Source organism: Humulus lupulus, chromosome 1 (genome assembly GCF_963169125.1).
Source record: "Humulus lupulus chromosome 1, drHumLupu1.1, whole genome shotgun sequence".
Taxonomy (NCBI): Eukaryota; Viridiplantae; Streptophyta; class Magnoliopsida; order Rosales; family Cannabaceae; genus Humulus; species Humulus lupulus.
The window spans coordinates 113,963,197-113,976,993 of NC_084793.1; positions in this window are offsets into that span (position 1 = coordinate 113,963,197).

Here is a 13,797-nt window from a genome sequence, read left to right on the forward strand (position 1 = left end):
CTGGCCTTGGCTCACGGGTGCTACGTGGTCCAGGTAAAGGCAAGGGTAAGATGAGTTGACCATGAGTTGGAGTGCTCTGGGGGTGAGGTGTACATTGTCAGTTGCTCGGCCGCCACGGTTGAGGAGTTTGTACAGGGACGGAAACCTAAAACGTATATTTTTGCCATTAGAGTGGCTTGATTATTTATATGATTTGGAAATTTTGTAATTATGTTATTTAAAACCTGATTTGGGATCCCATGTACCAAACATTTATTTTAATGAAAATTATTCGTTTATAACCAAAATCTTCTAAATCTAACCTGTTTATGTCTTTAGATTCACATTTTTATTTAAATGACTTGGTTAGCAAGTCTCGCACTATTTTAAACACAAAGTGTAACGGTCTTGGTTATCCAGGGCGTTACACGGGGGTGTTTTCAAGAGCTGGATGGAGCCAGGCTGACATTATGGCTCTTCAAGCATGAAACCCATCCCGCGTCTTATCCTTGGAGTTCAGATGCAACTCCAAACCATAGTAGTACAACATCTCCGCGAGGATGTGTAGCGCACCAAATTTTATTAATTATGTGCTTTAATTTTTTTTATTAATTGTTAAGTGTTAGGAAATTATTTTTATTATTGTTTGAATTGTTTGGTAAAAATTGTGTAAATATAATTGTTAATTGTTTTATTTATTTATTTATTTATTAATTTAATTTGTGAATAAAATTAGTTTGATTGAATGCACCAAGGTGCATGGTAGGTAGAGATGCACCTTAGCAATTGAGTGTGTGCATGTGCATGGTGTGCATGCAATAGTTTTCTACACATTAATTTCCTTTTATTGGTTTATTTTTTTTATTTAATTAAGGGATTTAAAAAGAAAATAAAAAAAAAAAGAAAAAAAAGAGAGAAGACTCTAGAAGGCTTGTGTTCACACAAGAAAAAAAATTGGGAAACAAATGATGAGAAGGGATAGAGTTGTCATTTTTAGAATTCCCATAACCTTGGACCCAGTCTCAGTAAAATAGTTATAACTTAGGCTGTGAATATCCGATTTAGACACAACTAGTACCGTTAGAAAGCTACTGAAATTATCTACGTTTTTTGTGAAATATAATTTTTCCTAAAACACAACAGAACCCAGCCCCAAGTTGCAGGACCCTAGAGTTACGAGAATAGCATAATTTCCTTTATTAGCCATGGACAACCTAGGAAGACAAGAGAGGAATTAGTGTGCTGTCAATTATCAAAGGGATTGATTGGCTGAGTATAATTATCAATTGATTTATATTTTTGATTTAGGGAAAATAAAGGAAAATGATAATTGCCTTAGCTAAGTTTTGGTGATTGGGGCATTTAAATAGAAAATAAGAAAGATCTTGAAGGCTCATTTGGCTTGGTGGCTGCCATGTGATTAGAGAGAAGGGAGAGCGAGTGTAGCATCCCAAATTTTCTAATAAGGTTTAGGGCCTTGATTAGTGTGTCGAGAGGGAAATAATTTATTTAATCACGTTATTATGTGAATTTGATGGTTTTGTGATTAGAAATGCATGTTTAGGTGAATTAAATATGCAAGTGGGCCCCATTTGGTTATTAGGGCATATTTGTAAATTTATCCCATTGAGGGAAAAAATGAAATATTTTTGTATATTATGAGTCGTACCACGAGTGAGTGGTGATATATTTGTGATGCACGATCCGAGAGAGTCATGGGGAGCAGTTTAGCTAGATAATCACAAGTGGGAATAATTGGTTGTTAGTGGTATTTTGGTAACTTGGGTAACTATAAGTAACTCTTGAGGATAGTTGTTATAGGTGAGAAATTAAGTGGGAATGTGGCATTCTTGCAAGTGGATAAGGAAACGTTTAGGCTACCTTTGAGGTTAGTTAGAGTCTACGTTAGAGGGAAGGGGAAATGTGTCATTTGGCCTTAATAGTGGAGAGACTTTGGCTAAAGAAAGTCTCTCACGTTACTCTCACTTTGGCATTATACTTGGGTCTTTTGCAAGCTCTAGAGAAAACCAGAAACCAAAGGAAGGACTTCTGAATTTGTAGGATCAAAGTGGGAAATCAAGCCAAGGATTTAAGCCAAGGGAGCTAGAGGTTGTTCTACAGGTTTGAGGTAAGGATTTTAAGTTGTTATTTTGTTGAATTCTACTGTAATCCATGAGCTTGCTTGAGGGTTGAAATTATGAGATTTGGTGAGATTATGAAAGTGTTTCTGGAGTTGTTGTGGTACTTAGGTTGTGTAGATGGGGATTCTAGACTTGATTCTAGGTTTGGTGGTTGTTTGGGGGTGAGAATTTATGGTTTAGGCTCGAGGAAAACGCAAGGAAAAATGATGAATTTCTAGGTTTCGGGCTCAAGTCGCGGCCTTGTTCTTTAGGCGTCACGGCCCATGTGTGTCGAAGAGGCAGGGAGCCTCTGTCTGCCTAGGCGCATTGCGACGCAATCTATGGGCACCGCGGCCCGTGTCCCTCAGCTGAAAGGCATTTTGGCTCTGACTTGGGGCGCGCTGCGGCCTTTACGGGGGGCTGGGCCCCGGCCCAAATGCAAAATTTTGGTTGTTTAAAGGTTTTTAGCTCGGGAACTACGTTAAGGATCAAGAAGGTTTCTAATACCCAGTTTGGTGGAATCCAAGGTCCCTGAGGCTAGATTTATGTCTTGAAGCTATTTATTGGATTAGAACTTGATTGATGGATTTTATAAATATTTTGTAACTAGGTTTTCAATGAGGCTCATGTTAGAGTACTGTGCTCGGGATTGCGGTGCTCAGATAGCTTGGGACACAGGTAAGGAAAACTGTTGTACTCGTAGAGCAGGGCATGGCCCTAATGTTTGTACTTCAAGGCATGGCCCTAATGTTTGAATTGTAGGGCGTAGCCCTATTGTTTATGTTTAATTTATGTTTAAATATATGTTGATATTGTGCTATGTGATGTGTATTCGTGAGTGAACGATGAAGGCCAGGAATGGCAAAGGCCAAGAACGGTAAGAAGTCGAGTACAATAAGGGGCCAGGATCGATGTTGGGCATACGGAGTGCAGGCCGTTAGGGAGAGACACTCCTAGGATGCTGGAGACATCCTCTCGGTGAAGACCGTCAACCCAGGGCCTGGTAAAGCGCCTGGGATGGGATGGCCACAATGTGTTTAGCCTGTTGGCTGCTTTGTTATATGTTGTTGATAGATATGCATATGTTATTTGTTTTGTGTTGAGTTTTCTTGCCGGGTTTCCGCTCACGGGTGCTCTATGGTTCAGGTAAGGGCAAAGGAAAGGTCGACCAACCATGAGTACGGAGAGCGTGGAGCGACGGGTATATGTTTGGCCAACCTGGCTGTCACGACCAGGGTTATTTTGGGAAGATGTAATGTATTGGTATAGATTTGTCGCCTAAGTCGACCTTAAATGTATTTTGAGATGTAAAGTGTTTTCTAAACAGCCTTTTTGGATCCCAAATGTTTAACTCTTTACGATTTCAATGAATGACCACATTTTTTTTTTATATTAAATGTCTTTAAATGACATTTTATTCCAATTTAGCTACACTTTTAACCTAAAAACTCGATTAGCAAGCTAATGGCACGTTTTTAACTCACTTAGTAACGACTCTAAGGTAGTACAGTGTTACAGGGAGAGCTCGTGAGTTCTAGAGAGAGAGGGAGAGAAGAAGAACGTGAAGGAGAAGACAAGGAGAAGAAAGAAGAGGCCAAGGCTAGGGATCCTAAGGTATGGGTTAAGGTTCATAGAATTACATTTTGTTTCCTCTACATCTTGATTCTAAGCAAGGAAAAACGATGGTGATGATAGGTTTGGATTTTTTTGCAAGAGGATTGGAGGCTAGGGTTCAAAATCCCTAGGGTAAGTATTTGGGTTCATAGTGATGTTAATTTCTACCTCTTCTTGAATCCAAGACCATTTTTTTTCTTTGCTTTGTGTGGGTTTCGAAACCCTAGGATTGAACAAGTGGTGGCCATAGTTTGGGTTCTTGTCATTATTGTGTCCTTGGGTTCTAGCAAGAGAGGTAATGGGAACCTTTTTGTCTTATGGTTGTTGTTCTTATCTTTTGGTTCTTGTTGTTTTGAGAATATTATTTACGAATGATGGTATATTGTTTTGTTCTCTTTTGATTTGTTGGTTGATTGATATTATGGATTTTGGATTGAAGGGTTGTTTTGTTTGATGCATGAAGGGTTTGGCCTTGGGCGTGTGGTGTATATATGCAGGCATGAATAGAGATTTTTGGTTATACATAAAATAAAATAAAATCTTATGGCTATATTTTCATGGTTGTTTTGAATCAAATAGTTTATGTAATAAGATTGCAAGGACCGTAATGGATACATGCTAGGGTGAGTTTTGGATTTGTTGATTGGGGCTATGAAGGTTTTGGCCTATGGGGTGTGATGCATGTTGTCTTGTTTTTATATTTTGTGTCACTTACACATATTAAGAACATGCTAGGTTAATTGGTTAAATGAAAGGTTGTATTGAATCTTTTATAAATTGATATATTAGTGATACATGAAGATTATATTTGAGTTTTGAGAAGTATGAATTAAAAATAAATTTTATGATGAATTATGCTTGCTGATTTTTATGTATAATTGGTGAGTAAATTGGTAAGACAATGGTTTACATGAATAGTTTGATGTCTCTAATGAAATATTAATTTTATGTAAATAAAAATGGTGTTTTATTTCACATTTAAAAAGACATTTTACTCAATTAATACCTACAATTATATATATATATTTTATGAAGAAAATATAATATTTAATCCAAGTTTATGATTTTTGAGTGAATTAATAATTGCTGGAAGTTTTGATTAAAAATAAGAAATGTCTTTTAAATTAAATAAATAATGTGAGTATATTGAATAAATTATTTCCTACGTTATGTATATATTAGTTTTAAAATGTAACCATGAATTTTCACATTATTATTAAGTGCAATTTTTCTTTATTTTTAATGAGAAAATGTTTGGGTTTGAATTCACTTATGATTTTTAAACAAAATAAATAGTTGCTGAAAATTTATGTTATTAAGTTAAAATAATTATTTTGTTTAAAAGTAATGGGTTTACACTTACATAAATTAAGTCTTAAATAATACAAGTGAAAATATATTTTTTCCACACTTAAAATTATATTTTCTCACACTTATTCTTGTAATTTTATTAATTTAGAATAAAATGTTATTTTCTAAAGCAACCATGAAATTTTATAAGTATTTCTAAATAATTACAAGTTCGATTGTTTCTAAGAAATTTAAAATAATAAATGAAAATATTATTTTATGAGAAATTTAGAGAGATTAAATGAAGTATTTTAATCAACTTTGAGACTTAAATATATAATGGTAAAAAAAGAATATGTTGCTGAATTTTTACTTGAAGATGTTAGAAATGAGCATGTAGAAATTATCGTTTTAAACGTCACTTTTTAATAACGCTCCCACGTACCCATTGTAATGACCCAACTATTCTAATACCTTGGACCATTAGAACTTGTAACGCCCTACTTCCTTAGAGCTGTTACTAAGTGAGTTTAAAAACGTGTTTTCATTTCGCTAATCGAGGTTTTAGATCAAATAGTGTAATTAAGCTATAAACAAAGGAAAAACCTTAGAAATAGTAATTTCCATAGAAAATCATAAAAGGTTTACACTTGGGATCCCAAAATACAGTTTAGAAATGTTTACAACATATTAACTAAACCAAGTCGACTAGACGACAAAATTAGAGTTTATTTACAAGCATCTTCCAAAATTCTCTAGCTGTGGCAGCCAGGCAGGCCAAACATGTACACGCCGCCCCCACGCCTGCTATACTCATGGTTGGTTGATCTTCTCTTTACCCTTACATGCACCACAGAGCATCTGTGAGCCGAAGCCCAGCAAGAGAACCCACACATAGATAACATATGCAACATATATATCACACATATAAATAGGCCACCAATTGGCTAGACACATACGGCCTAGCCGTCCCAGGCATTTACCAAGCCCTGGATTTGCGGACCACACCGTGAGGATATCCCAGGTATCCTTCTAGGGACTTGCCCTGGCAACTCGCACTCCGCGTGCTTAACGCTGCTCCCAGCCCCTTGCCGTTCTCGGCCTTGCACTCAACGTGCCCAATGCCGTTTCCGGCCCTTCGCCGTTCTCGGTTTACATTGTTCCCGGCTTAAGCCGACCATTCACATCATAATACACATAGCATAACAAGCAAGTATAGAATTCTAGCATAATCAGATAAAGGGCTACGCCCCGCAGTTCTAGCATATTGGGCTCGGCCCTGCATATCAATCCATTCAAACACATTGGGCTCAGCCCTGCACACAAGCTCTATGGGAACAAGGGTTCTCTTACCTGAGTTCCGAGCTTTCTGAGCACCGATGCCCCGAGCACAGTCCTCCAACGTGAGCCTTGCCGAAACCCTAGTCACAACACATTAACAATGTCCATCCATCAAATTCTAATCCAACAAATAACTTAGAGCCATAACCCTAACCTCCGAGTCCTTGAATTCTATCAATTCGGGTGATATAATCCATCCCGAGCTTTACCCCTTGAGTTCCCAAGCCAAAAATACCCTTAAAACTCAAACTGGCACAAAGGGTCGTGGTGCCACCCACAAGAGCCGCGGCTAGCCTTGAAACAGAGGCTAGCACCTCACTGACCCCCACACGGGCCGCGACGCGCCCACCAAGCGTCGCGGCGCACATGAGCTTCTCGGCCTCCCATGGCCGCGCGCGCACACGGGCTGCGGCGCACCCCTCCTAGGGTCGCGGCTCTCACCTCTGAACCCAGATTTTCCACCATTTTTTTCCACACCTTTCCTCAAGCTAATTCACCCAAAACTCACCTATCAAACCCAGATATTTAACACATACATACCAGCTCAATATCAACACTAAAACCCCATCAAAATTTGCTCCAAAACCCAACTAAAATACTCAAGAACATATCAAACTTATCTAGCATGCATATTCTAGCAAACCAGCAACAATTCTCAACATAATCCCAATAAGTAAAGCTTACCTTGCTGAATTCAATCCCTGTAGTTGATCCTTAATCCTCAAGCTTTAAGCTCCTAGGTTTCCTCAGCCCAATCCCTTGCTTAAGCTAGCTTGCACCAAAAATTCCCTTTGATATGCCTTAGAGAATGAAGGAGAGAAAGATGTAAATGGTGAGATGCTATCCTTAGTTCAGAAGGAGAAGTATAGAGGTCGGATTCCCAAAGCTTTTATTCAGCTTAAGTCTATATGCTTACCTCAAGGCTTGGGGTACCAAAACGTCCCTGAGGGAAAAATGGTAAATTTTCCCAATATTCCTGCCTAGACATTCTATCCTCAAATATATCTCCAAATATTTATTTTCATGTCCCGATAATCGCATAACACACCTAGTACCCAAATTACCCCTCGACTCACCCCGAGTCCGAATCTCAACCCTGTTGTGACCCTCTGGCAAAGCGCTCCCCAGGACTGTCTTGGATCGTGCTGCACAGACATATCACACATATGATATTTATCACATTCATGCCCCTAATATCCAGACGGGGCCCACATGCACATTTAACTCACTAAACACACATCACTATCATATATCCACATTAATTCACCCATTAACACATTAAATCATATTAAATCATTTATTGCCCTCCAGACACACTAATCAAGGCCCTTAGCCCGATTAGCAAATTCGGGTCGTTACAAAACTACTAAACATAGCTATTACTTTGAAGATCATATACATAAGAAATAATAATAACTTTATTAAAACTTCAACATAATATTGTGAAAATTACAAAGTGAAATAGAATTTTGGTATGGGTACCCATTGTTTAAAACAGAAAACATGATTTTAAACTAAAGAAGATTGTTTACCTTGGACCCAACTATTCTAATACCTTGTAATGACCCATCTATTCTAATACCTTGGACCCATTGTAATGACCCAACTATTCTAATACCTTGGACCATTAGAACTACTAAACATAGCTATTACTTTGAAGATCATCTACATAAGAAATAATAATAACTTTATTAAAACTTCAACATAATATTGTGAAAATTACAAAGTGAAATAGAATTTTGGTATGGGTACCCATTGTTTAAAACATAAAACATGATTTTGAACTAAAGAAGATTGTTTACAAAACTAAATGCGGAAAATACATAGAAACATAATTTTAAAAAAACTAAAAATAACGTCATCCTCGATCGACTCGCAGCCCATTCATTCCATTCGCCCTCAATACACAAGTCAAGCCACCAAGAATCCTCCCGCCTCCGTATCTGCATCACACTAAAAGAAAAAGGAGTGAGCCTAATGCCCAGCAAGGAAAATCTACTAACATATATATAACATAAAACGTAAACATAAGACTATAACAACAACATATACTATAAAACATATATCACAATTCTAACCCATGTACATGGTAAATAATGGGGTTTACTAGTTAAGCAACTATAAGTCTCAAAATACATTGAGGTTTGCTAGCTAAGCAACTATAAGCCCCAAGAAACATAAAAGTGTTGGGGTTTGCTATTTAAGCAACTATAAGCCCCAAAACATATATATCATAACATAACATATTATAGCATAATCATAACATATAAGCATATAATAACTATCCTATTTTCCTTACAAAAACCGGGACATTTGAGAACAAAAGCGGGACTTGGAACACTCCTAAAACCAACAATAAGAATGGTGAGTATTTCTAGAGAGTAAAGAATAAATGTAGAAACTAAACATTCAAGAAGAAACTTACCAAGAAAGTTCTTTAAGTTTCAAGAACCTAATCAAAAACCAATATCAAAAGTTAGGATCTGAATAAAAGGAACTAAGGAAATCTAAAGTAGTTTTAAAGAACTGGACTTAGAGAATAAGAATACCTTACTTGACCTTATGAATTGGTCTAACTTCAATACCGAAATACACTAATCCTCACTTCCCAAGTGTTTTATAAAGCTTAAGAATGGCAAAGCTTTTTCCCAACCCAAGTGTTTATCACTCTATGGTATCACTAGCACCTTGGAGTCTCTGATCACAACTTGAAGAGTAAGAGGAATGGCTGGGTACTAGGTCCTATTTATAGAGTTCTAGGAATAAAATATCTTCTTTTTGGCTTGAATAAAATAATGAATATTAAATGAAAATATTTGAATATTCATCAGTCAAAGGTTTGAGACTCGATCAAAACATTCAGAGGTAGGTCTAAGTAGTCAAGGCTTGATTTCAAAATTAAAAACAAAAATATAAAAAAAATATAACTTAGGGCGATATATCGCCCCTATGTGGCGATATATCGGCTCTACCCTAATCCCGAGCCTCCATTCGTACATTTGTGCAACGTCAACGTATTTTTCGTATCCTTCGTCAGGCGATATATCGACCCCATACTGCGATATATCAGCATATGTGAATATTTTAAACACGTAATTGCACTTTTTCAGCATAATTTGAATGGGATAACTACTTTGACTGAGTCAAAATACGACCCTAACAGTTTCTGGTAGGCACCAAAGCTTCTATTTCTTTATTTTATCATTAAAATACTTAATTCCTTAATAATCATGCTTATGACAAGTGTTATGTTCTTATTGGCTCTATCTAAACCTTAGGTTATAATAAATATCATATTTAGGATCAGCAATATTAATCAAACCTTATGTTATAATTAATATTCTTAAACTATAGGTTAAACTTATAAAATCCATAATTGTTGTTATGAGTTTCCAACTAAGTCCCGGTTTGAACCAAACTCCATGAAATCTAAAATACTACAACTACTACTAACTAGCTAACTAAGTAAATATTCTGGGACTCTACATGCATGTTGCATGCAAATGCATTTTTATGTTCAAATATATGCCTATTATTCAAACATATAATTTTTATTTTGTAACCATGAATGGATAATAGGTAAAATTGGCATTATTCTTTTGTGATTTTATGTGAAAATGTGCATGTTTAGAATTAATGGACAGTTTGCACCATGTGTGCATGACCCATGCACACATGGGGTATATGTGTTAGGCACGAGAATTTACATGTGATTCTAAAGAGAAATATTTGATTATGATTATAGGCTCGTTGTGAAGCTTTTCTCATTTTCCTTTGCTCGGACCTAGGTACGAAAGTTACATAGAATCTTTTTATTTATGCTATAAAACGGTAAGGTTGGTTTGTATGAGGATTAAGATATGCTATGTATGATGATGTACTATGTGATATGAAGTGTGAAATGCTATTTTGAGATGATCTGATGATTTTGATGAATCATGTATTTCCTTTGTGTTGGTATGACCGGAATGCATGTGTTTTGTATGTTGTATGAATAAGCAAATGGTTGTTAGTGTGTTGAACGCGACACAGCAAAGGGGTTACTAAGGATATAAAGACATAACCCGATTTACCAAGGTATGACGTAACTCATTGGGCGGACGCGCCGAGGTTATTCAAGGACCAGAGCCTCATGTTTACCTCAAGATGTGACATGGACAAGAGAGGGGGCCATGTTTACAAGGATGTGATGATGATGTTTGAATATGATGATGATGTATGATGTATGATGTATGATGATGACGTTTATGAATGATGTTTATGAATGATGCATGATGATGATGATGTTTAAGTATGATGTATGATGTATGATGATGTATGGATATGATGTTGTATGAGTCTTACGATGAGGTTATGTTGTTGTTGTATTTTCTTTGTTTGTTGTTTGTACTTCCTTACTGGGATTTTAGCTCACCCCCTTACTTTCCCCATTTCCAGGTAATAAATAGGATTTCTCTTTGGCACGCGCTGTGATGTGAGGAGTTCCAACGTCAAAGTGTGTATGGCATGGGGGTATCCTATGGACGAATAAATGATCAACTTAAACGTCGGATTTCAAAGAATGATGTTATGGACTTAAATTTTAAAACTATTCGTGGGACTTAAAACTTTATTTATTTTAAACGTTGCATAAGTACTCTTATTTGTATTTTAAACTATTAGGCCCAACTTGCATGTTTTATCAAGACCCCACTAGATTTCATATGTTAAGTGGTTTTCCTCTATAATTTTATGAGTATGGAGACGTTTTACAAAGTATTAGTTTAGGGCATTTTATAAATGGTATCAGAGACAGGTGGTCCATGTTTCCAAGGACCCTCCCCATACACGCTAAAGACGAGAAAATCTCACCTCACTGCGTCGTAAGTACTTGCTCTAAATGTTATCTATATTCTTTCCTACTTTTAAATTTTGCAGTTTTGTAATTGTTGTGTAGAAAGTATACCTCTAGTAATTAGGACTTCTAGAAAGAATCTTCTTAATGAGATTGTGGGATCTCAAGAGTTCATATAGATGATGTAAATGATGGAGATGAGTGGATATCAGCTCCCTGAAAGATGTTTGTTGTGAATGAACATATTTAATGGATGAGATGCATCATAGGAAATCACAAGTATGACACTATCAAGTTTCAAGTAAAGCGAAGAATGGAATACATCAATGATAATATAACTGGACACTATCAAGATCAAAGGACACCTAAGCTTTGCAACACGATTGTTAATAAAGACATAGGTTAGGGAGTTTACTCCATGACATTATCTTGCGAGGTGATGTTGTTAACTAGATAGATACGCGCAATAGCAGAGGAGCACACAAAGTGGACGCGACACAAAAAAGGAGTTACTAAGGATATAAAGATGTAACCCGAGTTACTAAGGTATGACGTAACTCATAGGGCGGACGCGCCGAGGTTATTCAAGGACCATAACGTCCTGTTTACCTCAAGATGTGACATGGAGAAGAGAGGGGGCCAAGTTTAGAAGGATGTGATGATAATGTTTAAATATGATGATGATGTATGATGTATGATGCTGACGTTTAAGTATGATGTACGATGATGTATGGATTTGATGTTGTATGAGTCTTACGATGAGGTTATGTTGTTGTTGTGTTTTCTTTGTATGTTGTTTGTACTTCCTTACTGGGTTTTTAGCTCACCCCCTTACTTTCCCCATTTTCAGGTAATAAATAGGATCTCTCTTTGGCACGCGCTGTGATGTGAGGAGTTCCGACGTCAGAGTGTGTATGGCATGGGGGTATCCACGGACGAATAAACGATCAACTTAAACGCCGGATTTCAAAGAAAGATGTTATGGACTTAAATTTTAAAACTATCCGTAGGACTTAAATATAATGATTGATTAAATAAGTGTTACAATAGATGACTATTTAATCTAGTGGGGGAATGTTATATTATTTTATAATATAATGTAATATTATATTATATTATAATTTTTAGATTAAATAAATGTGACAAAGTGTGTCACATATTGTAACATATAATAGAGAGTTACAATATTTAGATATATGAGATATATCCAAATAATGTAACATATTTGGTGTTACAAATTTGTAACTTCCAAATATTACCCTTTATTGTGTAAAATTGTTGTTACACAATATTGAGATGAATTTCATAAAGCCATATGTGATATGGCTGTTAGAGATATGATTTTAACCCCAATAATGTGTTTTGGGAGTTACAAAATCATTTGGGAGGGTTTGGAACCATTTGGAAAAACAGCACATTTTTAAGTGCTGAAATTGGTTGGTGGCCGCGGCCACTAATGTCTCTGGCCGCGGCCACAGGCCAAAAAACTGACCAATTTTCAGTTTTTTCAATCTTTGTTGAACGGCTCAAAAAACCCAAATAACTCCCAAATCTCTTTATTAATTCCATATTAATCCAATTAAACATTGGTAACAGCCATGGGGGTTAGTGGAATTTGAAATTCAAAGGGTGTCTCTATACTCTATAAATAGGAGCCTATAGCTCACTTGTAAGACACAACATTTCTATCCATTAGAGCACTTGGCTAGAAACACCTTGAGGCTTGATAATTCCAGAAAGCTTTTCCAATATCTGAGAGAGATCCCTTAGTGCTTGAGTTAGGGGGAAATAAGCTTTTGGACAAAGGTTTTAAACCTTGTTCAAGTTGGTGATCCCCAACCCTCTTTACTTAGGTTGTGTAAGTGAGAGTTTCTTGCATTTCTGTTCTTCTTTCTATTGTATTGTTTTCTTCTTATTCTCTTGTTCTTTTACTAGTATTTCTTGTTCAAGAGTTGTAATCTTTTCTTTTCTTTTGTTTCAAACACTTCTAGTTTACTTGTAACCTTTTGCTTAGAGTTGTATTTTACTATTCTCTTCTTCTTCATCATCTTCATCATTTTCTTTGTTTATTTGTAATTTTCAGTTATAGAATTGTGTTGACGCCGTTTTTCGTCAACACTGAAATAAGAGCACGAAAACAATAATCAGTAATGGCCAATAAAAATATGCTAACACAAACGAGATTTTTTACGTGGTTCAGCAGTTAAATCTGCCTTGTCCACGAGTCTTTGTTATTTAACTTAAGATGATCTCTGAAAATTCTTCAAGGATGAATTCTCCAGAGTTTTCTCTCAAGATCACAAAAATTTGGTCCTTTACAATGGTGCATGACCTCTCTATTTATAGAGAAGATTTCAGAATACTATCCCACATATTTCGGGAAGCTATTCTGGATATGCAAATAAATTAAATGGCATTAAAAGCCTGCAATCCTATATACAAGGAAACGTCCCCTGAAGATCAGGGGGCGTATAACTGAACAAATAATATCCCTTGATTATAGGGGATTTATAGCAATCAATGTAGACTGCGTCTCTCATTGATTATTCATAAAGATATTCAAAATTATTATCTTGTATCGCCAAGGCCCTATTTACCCAGGTCTCTTGTTGGATTTCA